General features: G+C 39.7%; 2 pseudogenes; both read left to right on the top strand.

The window, feature by feature from the left end:
* Positions 1 to 655: 655 nt before the first annotated feature.
* On the top strand, positions 656 to 2,817 carry LOC120293675 (annotated as a pseudogene).
* A 7,144-nt stretch (positions 2,818 to 9,961) lies between these two features.
* LOC120293382 lies at positions 9,962 to 12,578 on the top strand (annotated as a pseudogene).
* The last annotated feature ends 3,367 nt before the right edge of the window (positions 12,579 to 15,945 follow it).

Below are 15,945 nucleotides of genomic sequence, written 5' to 3'. Positions count from 1 at the left end.
TCCAAGGGTGGCTTACCGGCCAGCCGAGGTTTACGTCTCAAATAGCGCTTGTGGTGAGTAGAACCAGAGGGTCGTGTAATTCTCTAAATTATGATCTCTGACATCCCTCGGTTACAAAAAATAAAATAAAATCTCAAGCCAACTTGTGTTAGGCATTTAATGTTGAGAGACACTTGTCTAAGAACACATTGGTGTAGGACTAAGTCCACGATGGATGATTGAAATGTAGATTGAGTGTTTATGATTCGAATTGAAAGATGACTTTCGGGGGAAGGTATCTAGCACCACCATTTATTTTTTTTGGCCCCCTTTGAAGTTAGGCATTTAATGTCGAGAGACTTGTCTATAACACATTGGTGTAGGACTAAGTCCACTGATGATGATTGAAATGTAGATTGAGGCTTGAGGATTCAAATCGAAAGATGACTTTCGGGGAAGATGTATCCGTTACCACTCATTTATTTTTTTGGCTCCTTTTGAAAATGAAAATCAAAGTGACGTTTATTACCTTTTACCCAAAAAATAAAAATCAAAGTGACGTAAGCAGCGTTGCATCCGCTTTTATGGAGAAGCGCACCCGTTCTGCTGGCCAAAACATCGAGGTCACTCAAAAAGTTGGACGCTTCCTGAAAATTCAGCGTCTCATCAGCAAGCCATGGAGGGCAACAGAGGCACGGTGTGCGTGACAGGCGGTACTGGCTTCATAGCTTCAGCGTTCATCATGAGGCCTTTGAACATGGTTACTCCGTCCGACCTACCCGTCAGACGGACCCGGGTAAGTCTCCTTCTTCTTCTTCCTGCTTGAACATAGTGATCGTTCTTGGCTATGAGTTCTCACAAGTGTATAGTCTGAGATCGATGTTTTGTACTGTATATGTCAACACGACGGTCCAACGTGATCTGATCTGTCTGTGCCTGTAAATTTATCGGCAATACTAAGGTTAGCTTTGATCGAAGATTGATCATGATTATGTATGGGACTACTCATGTGTTTCGAACGGTCCGTGCATGTGAAATGTTTATGCAGAAAGTTGGGGTGTCGACAGATGGAGAAATTTCTATGTATTTTGTGGGATTCGGGCGTTTGAGGTCTGGATTCTGATCGGAATTGTCATTGGGCATGGAACCATAAGAAAAGCAACCCTTTTTCGCCGCCTTTCAAGCATGAGAGCATAAGATGAACTAAGGATGTCTTGAATTAAAGCAGCTGAATCGGTTAATGATGATCTCTTGCTCTTGTTCTGCATATGAATTCGCTCATTCTGTCTTGAATCGGCTTTTCTTGCAGTTCTCCTTGCTAAGTTTTAATGCTGATCCAGAGTGTTTCCTGAATGAGCATGTTGGTTAATTTATTTTGGACTGCTATCTCCAGTTAACCTCACACATCAGTTTCAATTAGATGTTTGAGCTTTATTCGCAAGGCGATTGACCAATTTGTTCCGCTCAGATGGCAAAAGGGACACGAGCTTCTTGAAAAATCTACCAGGAGCATCAGAAAGCTCCAAATCCTAACTGCTGACCCCAGTGACCAGACAGTTTCAGCCCAGCCATCGAGGGCTGTGTCGGAGTCTTCCATGTTGCCACCCCGGTGGACTTCGAGGACAGAGAGCCAGAGCCAGTCGTCACCAAAGATCCATCGATGGAGCGTTGGGCATCCTGGAGGGCCTGCCTGAACTCCAAGACGGTGAAGCGGGTTGTGTACACTTCCCGAGTGCGGCTGCAATTCAATTTGACAACTCTGGGGCCGATATATTGGATGAGGACTCCTGGAGCGATGTTGAGTCCATCCGAGATATGACGAGGTTTGGATCTTCCTACGCAATCTCAAAGACGTTGACTGAGAAGGCGGTTCTTGAGTTCGGAGAGCAGCATGGACTGGAAGTGGTGACGGTGGTTCCCACGTTTGTCCACGGGCCCTTCATTTGCCCCAAGTTCGCTGGATCCGTCCGAACTTCGCTGGCTTTGGTATTAGGTAATGTGATACATGAGAAAATATCATATGATCAATATAAATAGGGTCAGTCAAGTCTATCTGAACCGTTGATCATGTGAAATCTACAGAGAAACTATGGTTCATATAATATTGATCTCCATGATCTATTGATTTTACAATAACTTTTCGTGATGCATTTTTGGTACTGCAGTCAAATTCATGATCAATTGGATTGTTTTGGTCACCAGAACGATACCGGAATTCCATAATTTGACAACGTTTCTCTGCTCAATGTCAAGTATATGACAAAGAAAAACAAGACTATGATCTGTCCATCCATATGTTTATCTTCATTTCGATGATACAAAGAATCTTAAATCTTAGATTGACTGCGTTCAAACTTAACAGGGAACAAGAATGAGTACTCTCTTCTTCTCGAAGTAGCTTTCGTGCATGTAGATGACTTGGTGAGAGCACACATCTTCCTCTTTGAGCACCCCCGACACCAAGGGGCGGTACATTTGTACCTCGGCCACGATGACCATCGAGGAGATGTCCAAGTTTCTCTCGAAAGATACCCAGGTTTCCATTCCCTCTCCAGAGTAAGTCCTGATATATCCCATTTCATGATGTAACAGATTATTGCTGTTCTTGGACTGAAAGCAAAGCTTTTCAAATCTTTGTAGGTCCTTGAAGGAATTGAAGGCCCCAGAGTTCCCCCGCCTATCGTCAAGGAAACTGTTGACGCCGGTTTTGAGTATAAGTACAGGATCGAGGACATGTTCGACGGAGCCATCCAATGCCAAAGAAAAGGGGTATCTCTAGATCAACCGAAGCCTACGGAATTTAGTACATCAGGCCGAACGTACGAATGTTCAGAGTAGCAGAAAGTGGACATGATGCCGTATAATGGTATGACCTATTTCTTTTCTGACCTTGGCTGAAAATAGTCCTCTAAACAAAATGCAGAAAGAATAGAGAAACATGGTGAGAAAATTCGTACCATGTATCTAGCACAGCTTGTGAAAACTAATTTATCCGAGCGCCATATAGGAGATAGCAAACCGCATAAATAATCTTGGTACTGTATGTTTCTGTTCTTGTACATTTGATATCGCAGTACTGAGAACAGAAGCACTTATAGCATAGATGATGATATACGTGCGTTTTGTTCTTCGTGAATATTGTTGAGGATTTCTGTTTCCGAAGCTTAATGCACCATCTATGTTGCCATGTACTGTAAGAAATCGATAACATCTCCACTGTCTTTTTTAATCCATGCTCTATCAAGCAACTCTGCCTTTCCTATTGGGAGTACTATTGAAAACACACTTTCACTCTTCAAGAAAGTATTGATACTAACATACCACATGCGACCTGACACACATTAATGCTCCAAAAATAAAGAATTCGACACATTGAAACACGGTGTATATTAATTGTATATGTTTATATATACATGATAAATTATTATTTTTATGATTATTTTAATTAAATTCAAAACTAAATATATAATAAAAAAAGAGTTTAGAATGAATTTTCACCAATAACGTTAATCCGTAATTTGTTAATATAATTTGTTATTTCAATTTGACAAATTCAATTATATTCTAATAATGCATAAAATTTGGAGGGACGTCCGGACTTGCGTGTCGAGTGTGTTGGAAGAGAAAAGAAAAAATAAACATTAAGGATGAATTGTGTGTCACGGGAAGTCAGACTTATAAAAAAAGAGAAAAAAAGAGAAGATTATGTTTTTCTTTTTTTCCTCTTTTTTTTTTTTTTTTTATAAAAAATTTCTTCTACATATTTATATTTTTGATCCTCATTTATTAAAAATTTAAAAAAAAATTGATCACATGCTTGTTAGAACTGTGTATTATAATTCGGAACACATATGTTAAAAATTCCACTCTCACGTGTCAAAGAGTATCGGGAAAATTGATTTTGATACCTGCTGGACTAATGTTAGACATGTGTCAAAGTGTCCACATGATACAAAGGTTCCCGGATGGTATCGCTACTGTGAGTCAATCACTTTCAAGAACAAGGTTCCTCATTTTTCAAATTAATAAAATTTTCAATGTCATATATCTTGTTCCTTATTTGTTTAATAAAGAACACGATTTAGATTAATACAAATACATATATCTATGGATAAATCAATATCATTTATAGATGTCAGTATGAAAGCATTTATAAATAACATAATAGGAATACCATTGTAACACAGCTTCAAATGGGATTCTAATTTTACTATTTTAGAGATTATTAGCTACACTTTACAATTATAAAGATTTTGATTGAGTTATCATAATATTCATAAAAAGCAAAAAGGCACAAAGTAATATAACATTATTAATTTTTTTTTTTTTTTTTTGGAAAAAAAGCTATTGAAATGAAAAGATATTAATAAAAGTTCGATTACGAAAACTTGTGAATTGTATTAAATGATTGATTTGACTTTATAAGGAAATTGAGAAATTAGATTAAAAATTCAAAAGTTTAAAAATTATATTGAACATGAAAATAATTGAAGAATCATAATAAACAAATTAAAAGCGATAACTTGGTCAAAGTTGACGGATTAACAGTATTATTTCGCCGCTGATTTCGCCAAACTTTAGCTGATTTTGCCTTTCTCCCTCTCCTCTTCTTTGAGCAACTGTCATGCCCTTCTCTCTCTTCACGCAACAGTCTCTCTCTCTCTCTGCGCATTGTCACTGTCCAAGGGATGGCGGCATTAGATTTTGCCAACAAGACATGTGGACATTGCTCTCATCTAGATCTTGACGGTGTGAGATAGAAGTGTGCAAAATGGACCGCCCTAATTGGGAATCATCTAGATTGACTGATTTGGTTCAATTTCTAGGAGTGGTGGTTTGGTTTCTAATTCCAAGGGGAAACTGGATCAAACCAAACATGACTAATTAATTATACTTTTTTGTTATATTATTTCTTAAAAAATTAATAAAATGTAAACTAAATATTATCTTGATCCGGTTCTAACTAATAGGAAAAAATAAGTAAGTGATTTCATCGGATCGGATGGTGTGGTCCGATTCTCAGTCTGGTTCCTGGTTCGGTCCTTTTTTAGGAAATTGGAGCTTACTGGAAACTGATCACCCTATGAGAACCCTCTTGCCGTGGAGGCGTCTATGTAAATTTTGGGTCGCCCTCCAAGCCTGCCTGATGCAGAGATTTGAAGGAGTCTTGATCATGGACAAGGACTGTCAATGGTAATCAAGCCTCTGTGCACTCTGGCCCGCGCATGCATAGAGAGAGATCTATCGCATGTTGGACAAAGGTGGAGAAACTAAGAAGTGATTTCGTAGCGCCACATTAGCTGCTGACGGGTCCGATTTTAGGTTGACATGTGGACGTTGACTCCTCTCTTCCTCCTCCATCCATAGAGCTATCCGGCCATCCAGGCTTGCGCTTGTTTACTGATCACGGCCACTGGAATTCCGAGTTCGTCATCAAGGGTTCGTAGCCATGGACAAGCTGCAATTTGTGGATGAGCCGCCTCGCGAGCTATGCTGAGCAAGGTTTGCGGCCATGGGCGAAGACATATCTGGACAAGCAACACGGCGGGGGCTGAGTGGCTCAGGCTGATCACCAACTCGAGCTAGTGATCTCCCGTTAGGAAGGAGGAGGAATTCAGCGCGGGTAGGATGGACGTTAAAATGGTGCGACGGGATGGTGCCATCCAACTAGAAGGGCTAGTGATCTCAAAGGCCCATTAAGAGCTCCATCTTTCCATGGAGAAGGAGGAACTTCGCCCTTCTTCATCTTGGCTCGGTTCCCCACGTGAAACTTCCCAACCAAGGTAGAAGGATGGACCAATTTCCAACAATTAGTGGTCCAGATCCGCGACCTTGGCGATGGCGACTTGTCCAAGGTCCAGGAAGACAGAGCCGACCGAATCTGGCCAAAACGAAATGGTCGAGCATGAGCATTACTCTCTAGCCTTGCTCGTCCATATTGGTGTTGCTGCTATCATGGCTGGCCGGTGACGCTGCCAATCATGGCCACATGCCTTGCTCATCCATGACCTCAAAAGGCGAAAAGAAAAAAACAAACGCGAGGCGGCTCGTCCGGGTTTCATGGTCGGTGGAAGTAGAAACATATTTTAATTGTCTTTTCCCATTCCACATCAACAAACACGTGTCAATTTATAAGCGGACGTGAGTAAAAATACTCGCAACATGACCAGCAGTTGATGTAAACGCTATGGAACCGTCGAATATTTTATCGAGGCCGAGGTAGCTATCGGAAACGGTAGCTGTCGAGATGGTCTTGGGGGTCGTGGAGGAAGCATGGGGCAATGGGTAAGCTGCCATATTCGGGTAGTGGATAGACAAAAAAAATGGGGCGAGAAGAATTTTTCTCCTTGTTTATTTCAGACTACATAAATTGCACAAATTTAATAGAGATGTTTATAATCTTAGGTCATGCTAAAAGAAGTTAAGTAGCTAATATGACTCCCAAATTATTTTGTTTGACCTCACTGAACTTCAATCCAAAAAGTTCGTTCATTTCATTTGTTACATGCCACCCTTTGGGCCATGCTACACAAAAAAAGAAGGAAAAGAGGATCCAAAATATAAAATTTATGTTTTGCCTTCATAAAAGGAAGAACTGGAAAATTAGGAACGCTTTGCTCATTTATCAGGCATTTAAGGCCTTTTTCTTGATGATCTCATTAGTCCTTGCTGGGCTAGCTTCATCCCCGAGGGAGGTGAACGCATGATGATGTTCTATGATGCAACATACGGAGCGAAGGACCGGTTCCTTTGCTGTTAAATCGATCTCGAATTACAGGTGGATTTGCATCACTACTGCTTCTACCACTATCATTTATGAACGGTGGGATGCTCTATCCCTTCTCGCCGTGTAGGATTAAAGCAAGGCGATCTCATTCACCCTTTACCTGTTTATCCGTTGTATGGAAATACCTGGCTATTTATTTGCAGAAGAATGTCGCAATGGCGCAATGAAGGCCTTGAGAGAGCGCCTTGGCTTTCTCGCATTTTTCTTACTGGCGGAATGTTTTCCATTTGGTGAGGCTACTGAGGCTGGTTGTCAATTGGTAGTAGACCCCGTCAAGTCTTTCTGTGAGGATTCTGGGAAAAGGTCAAATTTTCAGTAAATCCGAAGTCTTCTTTTCGGGACATATGAAAGGATGATTGTGATTTAACTCTCTGGTATTATTGCTATTGCTGCTTATGACGATCTCCGCAGATGCCTTGGGTTGTCTTGGTGTTGCTACTCGGGATTTATTTTCCATACAGATCGTGTTAGTGCTTGTCGTTTCAGGTTCATCATTGAGAAGGCTCGGAGTAAGCTCACTAGTTGGAAAGCGTACTTGACAACTGACCAGGATCTGGTCCATTAGGGGATCTAGTAATTGGGCGTCGACGTGTTAGTGATTTGGAGTTGAAAGTGAAGGACTTTTTCAATTTCCACGGGAGTTTGGGACTTTTCCAGACTCTCTTATCCCTTCCTAACAGGATTATGAATATGATAAGGCAGTCCAGATCGGAAGAGGGGCAAGGGACACTCTGAGTTCGGTTGGAGTTTCTTTAGGGACTGGCGCTTTACTATGAACGATGCTTATCATTTGGCTGAAGGTTTGGACGCTTGGAGAAAGCCGGAAGAAGACTGGAGCTGCGCATGGAAAGTGGATACTGTTCCTCGCACTCGATTTTTCATTTGGTTGATGTCACGTACAGCATTGCCACGAGATCCACTCTGGCGAGAAGAGATTTGAATGTTAGCACTATGTCCTCAATGAATGTTGGGCTGACATTGATGCTCCTTCTCCCTTCACCATAGTTATGATCTATGATCTTAGCCTGAGGACTGGATCGGTGCTAATGTCGGACACAATGCGTCTCGGAAGACATGTGGTGATGCGTCTGGGTTGGGAAGACTAGGAATAGAGCTGTTCATCATTGGGGACCTCCACGAGGCTGGCACAAGCTCAATACTGATGGTGCAGTCGTAGGAGCGATAGGTGCACCTGGGAGATGGAAGCGTATTGCGTGATGATCAAGGAACATAGTGCAGATAAGGGAGTGCAATTACTGGAAGTGGAAACAGATGCTATGCGAGTCTTTTTCTAATAGGGACGTCCAACTGCTAATGGCGCTACCGCAGGGGCCTAATGCAGCTGCTGGGTCAGTGTAGAATCACCCACATCTTCAGAGAAAGCGAACCAGCGTGCAGATCGAACGGCCATAGCGGGGAAAGGAAAGGACGAGAGCACGAGAAAGACAAAAGGAAAAGTAACTTTGTCTCATCACAGGAAAGAGAGTCAACATGAACTGATTAACCTAACTAGGCGTGCCCCTCCAAGCACAGCTGGGTGAGGATAAAGATCGTGTAAACGATCGACACCGGTTAGGCACTGGTCCGGATAGCAAGTTCAAAGGAGATGAAAAGTAGGGTTTCTCGCCGTGGAAGGTCCTCTTCGTTGGATTGAGACCGAGCGCCAACCCCACCGCTAGCATTCGAAACCATCCACCTCCAACATCGAAAGGCACGACGAGGGTCGTCCTCTTTCGGGACGCGATCATGATGGAATCGTACAAATCTCTTTGTCAAACCATGAATGATTTTGCTAGCGTGTGTTCATGGTTTCTTTGATTCGAATGAGAATTTCTGAGGGTTATAAAATATGTAGAGAGAGAAGTTCAAATTGTCTTGGTAACAAGTTCATTATTCTCTTATTTGAGGCAAACAATTATATCGCTTAATTGGGTGAACATATTCCACAAAATGAATGGCATTACTAGTATAGTATAATGCCACGGCATCTTGATGCCCACAACTCTATATCATTAAAGCATTTTAATATGTCAGGATAATTATTTTGTCTATCGTTGATTAACAAATTGATTTTCACAAACAATTATTAAGATCTTTTTGTGTATTTGTTATGATCCCGACATTCTATAAAAAAAGAAATAATCACTGGCCATGTTGCAACACTACCTTCCAACTATTGATTGGTGATAGAGTGAAAAACTTGAATCAAATGACGAATTCATTGAATTTTATGAAATAAAAAGAATCTATAGATAGTGACACAAATTATTTTTTTCCATTTTTAAGTTGTTTAGATGGTTGCCAACTATATTGATACACCATATTATTTAACACCCTCTCTTGTGTGTGAATCAAGACTTACATTTGAAATAACGAGATAGGTGCATAATCACATTATACGAAAATCAACGACAGATAAACATACAAAACATGGGAGGGAGTCTAGGCATTTGACCTCGTCACTTGTGCTCTAATACCATTTAAACAAGTATTTTTTTTCCGGAAGAATTTAAGATGTTAAAATAATATATATATATATATATATATATATATATATATATATATAATATTATCCAACATATGTCAAGTCGTTGCACCACCAAATGTGGTAGTCTAGTAGCAATTGGGTATCTTGTCTTTAATTAAGTCATAAATTAGAGTTTTATCGTGTATGAGTCTCAAGCCAACTTGACCCATAGGTAGCATGTGATGGTTGGGTTTACTCCCGTTTCGAACCTCCGGATGTTCGCCACTTAAGTGGGGTCCAAGGGCTTTCTCCGAGGGTTTACGTCTAAATAGCGGCTTATGGTGAGTAGCACCCCAGGTCTGTAATCTCTAAAGGATGATCTTTGGATCACACAAAAATAAAATAAAATCTCAAGCCAACTTATGTCATAGGCATTTATAACCATTGGTGTCTAAGTCCACGATGGACATTGAAATGTAGATTGAGTGTTTATGATTCTGACTGCCCATCGACCCATTGGTTGTCTAGGATTGTGTCCCACGATGGATGATTGAAATGTAGATTGAGTGATTATTATTCAAATTGAAAGATGACTTTCAGCGGGGAAGATGTATCTGTTACCACTCATTTTTATTTTTTTGGCCCCTTTTAAAAATGAAAATCAAAGTGACGTAAAAAAAAAAAAAAAATCAAAGTGACGGCGTTGCATCCGCTTTTAAATGGAGAAGCGCACCCGCTCTGCTGGCCAAAACATCGAGGTCACTCAAAAAAGTTGGATGCTTCCTGAAAATTGAAGCGTCTCACTTCTCCAAGCCATGGAGGGCAACAGAGGCACGGTGTGCGTGACAGGCGGTACTGGCTTCATAGCTTCATGGCTCATCATGAGGCTCCTTGAACATGGTTACTCCGTCCGGACCACCGTCAGACCCGACCCGGGTAAGTCTCCCTTCTTCTTTCTTCCTGCTTGAACATGGAGATTCGTTCTTGCCATGAGTTCTGATCAAGTGTATAGTCTCAGATTGATGTTTTGTACTGTATATGTCAACACGACGGTCCAACGTGATCTGATCTGTCTGTGCCTGTAAATTTATTGGCAATACTATGGTTAGCTTTCTGATCGAAGATTGATCGTATAGATTAAGTGTTTGACTGCTCATGTGTTTCGAACGGTTGTTCATGTGAAATGTTATGCAGAAAGTTGGGGTGTCGACAGATGGAGAAATTTCTATGTATTTTGTCAGGTTCGGGCGTTTGAGGTTCAATTCTGATCGGAATTGTCATTGGGCTTGGAACCATAAGAAAAGCAACCCTTTTTTGCCGCCTTTCAAGCATGAGAAGGCATAAGATGAACTAAGGATGTCTTGAATTAGGGGCAGCTGAATCGGTTAATGATGATCTCTTGCTCTTGTTCTACATATGAATTCGCTCATTCTCTCTTGAATCAGCTTTTCTTGCAGTTCTCGTTTCTAAGTTTAATGCTGTAATTCAGAGTGTTTCCTGAATGAGTCATGTTGGTTAATTTATTTTGGGCTGCTATCTCCAGTTAACCTCACACATCAGTTTCCCATTCGATGTTTGAGCTTTTATTCGCAAAGCGATTGACCGATTTGTTCCGGTCAGATGGCAAAAGGGACACGAGCTTCTTGAAAAATCTACCAGGAGCATCAGAAAGGCTTCAAATCCTCACCGCTGACCTCAGTGACCCCGAGAGTTTCAGCCCAGCCATCAAGGGCTGTGTCGGAGTCTTCCACGTTGCCACCCCGGTGGACTTCGAGGACAGAGAGCCAGAGCCAGTCGTCACCAAAAGATCCATCGATGGAGCATTGGGCATCCTGAGGGCCTGCCTGAACTCCAAGACAGTGAAGCGGGTCGTGTACACTTCGAGTGCGGCTGCAATTGAATATAATAACTCTGGGGCCTATATATTGGATGAGGACTCCTGGAGCGATGTTGAGTCCATCCGAGAAATGGGGAGGTTTGGATCTTCCTACGCAATCTCAAAGACATTGACTGAGAAGGCGGTTCTTGAGTTTGGAGAGCAGCACGGACTGGAAGTGGTGACGGTGGTTCCCACGTTTGTCCACGGGCCCTTCATTTGCCCCAAGTTCGCTGGATCCGTCCGAGTTTCGCTGGCTTTGGTATTAGGTAATGTGATACGTGAGAAAATATCATACGATCAATATATATATGGTCAGTCAAGTCTATCTGAACTGTTGATCATGTGAAATTTACAGAAAAACTATGGTTCATATAATATTGATCTCCATGATCTATTGATTTTACATTAACTTTTCATGATACATTTTCGGTACTGCAGTCAAATTCATGATCAATTTGATTGTTTTGGTCACCAGAACGATACCAGAATTCCATAATTTGACAACGTTTCTCTGCTCAATGTCAAGTATATGACAAAGGAAGACAGGACTATAATCTGTCCATCCATATGTTTATCTTCATTTCGATGATACAAAGAATCTCAAATCTTAGATTGACTTCGTTCAAACTTAACAGGGAACAAGAATGAGTACTCTCTTCTTCTCAAAGTATCTTTCGTGCATGTAGACGACTTGGCAGAGCACACATCTTCCTCTTGAGCACCCCGACACCAAGGGGCGGTACATTTGTACCTCGGCCACGATGACCATCGAGGAGATGTCCAAGTTTCTCTCGGAAAGATACCCGAGTTTCAGATACCCTCTCCAGAGTAAGTCCTGATATATCCCATTTCATGATGTAACGGATTCTTGCTGTTCTTGGACTGAAAGCAAAGCTTTTCAAATCTTTGTAGGTCCTTGAAGGAATTGAAAGGCCCCAGGTTCCCCCGCCTATCGTCAAGGAAACTGTTGGACGCCGGTTTTGAGTATAAGTACAGGATCGAGGACATGTTTGACGGAGCCATCCAATGCTGCAAAGAAAAGGGGTATCTCTAGATCAGCCGAAGCCTACGGAATTCAGTACGTCAGGCCGAACGTTGGAATGTTCAGAGTACCAGAAAGTGGACATGATGCCGTGTAATGGTATGACCTATTTCTTTTCTGACCTTGGCTGAAAATAGTCCTCTAAACAAAATGCAGAAAGAATAGAGAAACATGTTGAGAAAATGCATACCATGTATCTAGCACAGCTTGTGAAAACTAATTTATCCGAGCGCCATATAGGAGATAGCAAACCGCATAAATAATCTTGGTACTGTATGTTTCTGTTCTTGTGCATTTGATATTGCAGTACTGAGAACAGAAGCACTTATAGCATAGATCATGATATATGTGCCTTCTGTTCTTCTTGAATATTGCTGAGGATTTCTGTTTCCGAAGCTTAATGCACCATCTATGTTGCCATGTACTGTAAGAAATCGATAACATCTCCACTGTCTTTTTTAATGCATGCTCTATCAAGCAACTCTGCCTTTCCTATTGGGAGTACTACTGAAAACACACTTTCATTCTTCAAGAAAGTATTGATACTAACACAACACGTGCGACCTGACATGTTGACACATTGATTCTCCAAAAATAAAGAATTTCGACACATTGAAACACGGTGTATATTAAATGTATATGTTTATATATACATGATAAGTTATTATTTTTATGATTATTTTAATTAAAATCAAAACTAAATATATAATAAAAAAAGAGTGTAGAATGAATTTACACCAATAACGTTAATCCGTAATTTGTTAATATTATTTGTTATTTCAATTTGACAAATTCAATTATATTCTAATAATGCATAAAATTTGGAGGGAAAAAAAAATAGCAATTCACGTCCGAGACTTACGTGTCGAGCGTGTCGGAAGAGAAAAGAAAAATAAACATTAAGGATGAATTGCGTGTCACGGGAAGTGAGACTTATAAGAAAAGAGAAAAAAAGAGAAGATTGTTAGAAAATACATGAATGAATGAAATACACGAATGAATATACATTATATTCATCTTATCTAATATACTTATTACGATACATTTATATCATATATTCTAAGTACATCTCCCTATACAATGAATGTTTATCTCCCCTATTCAGTACATATATCATTCGATACATTGATATTAATGATAAGTACATTCTTGTTCTCTTATAATAGGAGTTTAGTTTTGATGTACAATAGAACAACGATTACAATACAGTGAAATATCTGACTTTCTCTACTATCTCTAGTGTTCACTTGCTTTCTTTTTTCAATATCTTCTCTATTATATATTCGCAACGCAATATTTTACAACACGTTATTTTTATTAATCAACTTATACTTCATATTCTTCTATCAATTCTTTATTTTTATTTGCCCAAAGCCAAATTTCAAATCTAAAAGTATTATTCTGCTCCTGAAATAGCGGTGGATATTTGGAAATTCTTTTAATTAATTTAAGGATTTATTTTTGCAAGGATTATGACAAATATTGAAAATCCCAAATTCCACATCTTGGAAGTGAGTGGAAAGAATTATTTATCATGGTGCCTTGACATGGAAATGCACCTCCAATGGCAAGGTCTCGCTAATACAATTACAGAGGATGGAACCTCAAATGAAAAGGATAAAGCAAATGAGCTGATTTTTATTCGCCGTCATTTGCATGAGAGTCTGCAAACTCAATATTTATCTATTCGAGATCCTCATATTTTGTGGAGGAGGTTGAAGGATAGGTATGATCATATCAAAACTGTTATCCTCCCTCAAGCACAATATGATTGCAAAATCTTAGACTGTAAGATTTTAAATTAGTGTCTGACTATAATTCTGCTTTATTTGATATCGTTTCTCAGCTTGAGTTATGCGGTATCAAACTCGCTGATGCGGAATTGTTAGAGAAAACTTTCTCCACCTTCCATGCTTCAAATATTGTATTGCAACAGCAATATCGGCAGCGTCAGTTTGCCACATACTCTGAATTAATTTTTGTGCTTCTTACTGCCGAGCAAACTAATGAATTGCTGCTAAAAAATCATGATCTTAGACCTGCTAGCTCAAAAGCATTGCCTGAAGCACATGCTAACTTTGAGAAAAATACTGGCCATTTGAAGGGCTATAAGCGCAGGCAAGAACATAATCCTAGAAGGGATGGCAAGAAATTTAACCGCCCTAGGAAATCAAACTTTGACCTGAATCATGGCAAAGAAAAGAAGCCAAAAAATATGATTAATGAAAGTATTTATCATCACCGTGGCATGACTGGGCACTGGTCACGTAACTGTTGTACGCCAAAACATTTTGTTGATCTATACCAGGCATCTTTAAAGAATACGGGCAAGCGTGGTGAATCTCATGCCATTGAAATCAATCCTAACCATAACCATTGTTGAGGCCAACAATATCTCCGTTGGTGGGACTCCTTTTGCTCCTGAAGTAACAAATGCATCATTGGATGTCTCTGATTTCTTTGAGGACCTCTGATTACTTTGATGAGGCATCGAGTGGTGGATGATAATTTGAATTTCGAATTTTATGTTGTTTCGCTTTAAATGTATTACTTTTTATTGTTATTTAATATGGTTATGAAATGCTTATGAACTTTATATAATATTTATTTTTGAAATTTTATTCGACTATATAATTAATATGCAACTTTTATGATACTTGACACCTGAAGTTGTCAATATAAATGCAAATGGAAAATACCGAGAAAAAAAAAAGACGTTTGTTTGTTTGATAATGCAACAACACATACTATATTTTGTAGTAGACACTTTTTTTCTCGAGTATGACATTACGTAAGAAACAAATCCATACAATATCAGGTTCTGTTCCAATTATTGATGGTTTTGGGAATGCCATAATTATTTTGCCAAATGGCACCATCCTGCATATTGAGAATGCATTTCTAAGCATTAGATCCAAAAGGAATTTGCTCAGTTTTAAAGATGTACGCCGTAACGGGTACCGTATTGAGACTGTTTATGAAATATATAAGAAATATATTGGCATTTCCTCTTATAAGATGGGCCTGAAGACCATTAATGAGAAGTTAGAAGCTTCTTCTATGGGTTTGTATTGTGTCATGATTAAGGCTGTTAAAACTTACGCCGCCACCACATCCTGGAGATTGGTAAGTCTTGATCAGTTTGGACTGTGGCATGATCACCTTGGTCATCCTGGCGCTTTAATGATGGGTATAATAATTCAAAATACAAAAGGGCACCCTTTAAAGGATATAAAGATATTGCTGTCCAAAGATTATAATTGTGAGGCTTGCTCACAAGGAAATCTCATTATCAAACCTTCTATAACAAAGGTTAATCTTGAATCTCATTTATTCTTGCAAAGAATTCATGGTGATATTTGTGGACTAATACAACCACAAAATGGACCATTTCGATATTTTATGGTACTAGTGGACGCATCCGGTAGATGGTCCCATATTTGCTTATTATCTACGTGCAATGTCACATTTGCATGTTTACTTGCGCACTTGAAGTGTGGTATACGATAGGATCAAAAGATATTATCTCTCGAAAACAAAAGGGAAAGAATTAGGAATTCGCTCTAGAAGAGCCTGGCGTTGTGCTTACTCCAAAAGAGTTTATTGCCCCTGAAGAGGCGCAAACCCATGAAAGGAACACTAGCTCTGGGAATACCGAGAATTCCATTACATATTGTAATGAAATTTGGGATCGAAATGAAATCATCATTGATGATGCTTTTACATTCTGAGTTGCTCATAAAATTATGGATGATGATTGTGAGCCGCAATCTATTATTGAATGTCGTCAA

Source organism: Eucalyptus grandis, chromosome 5, assembly GCF_016545825.1.
Source record: "Eucalyptus grandis isolate ANBG69807.140 chromosome 5, ASM1654582v1, whole genome shotgun sequence".
NCBI classification, from domain to species: Eukaryota; Viridiplantae; Streptophyta; class Magnoliopsida; order Myrtales; family Myrtaceae; genus Eucalyptus; species Eucalyptus grandis.
This window is presented reverse-complemented; position numbering and strand designations above follow the sequence as displayed.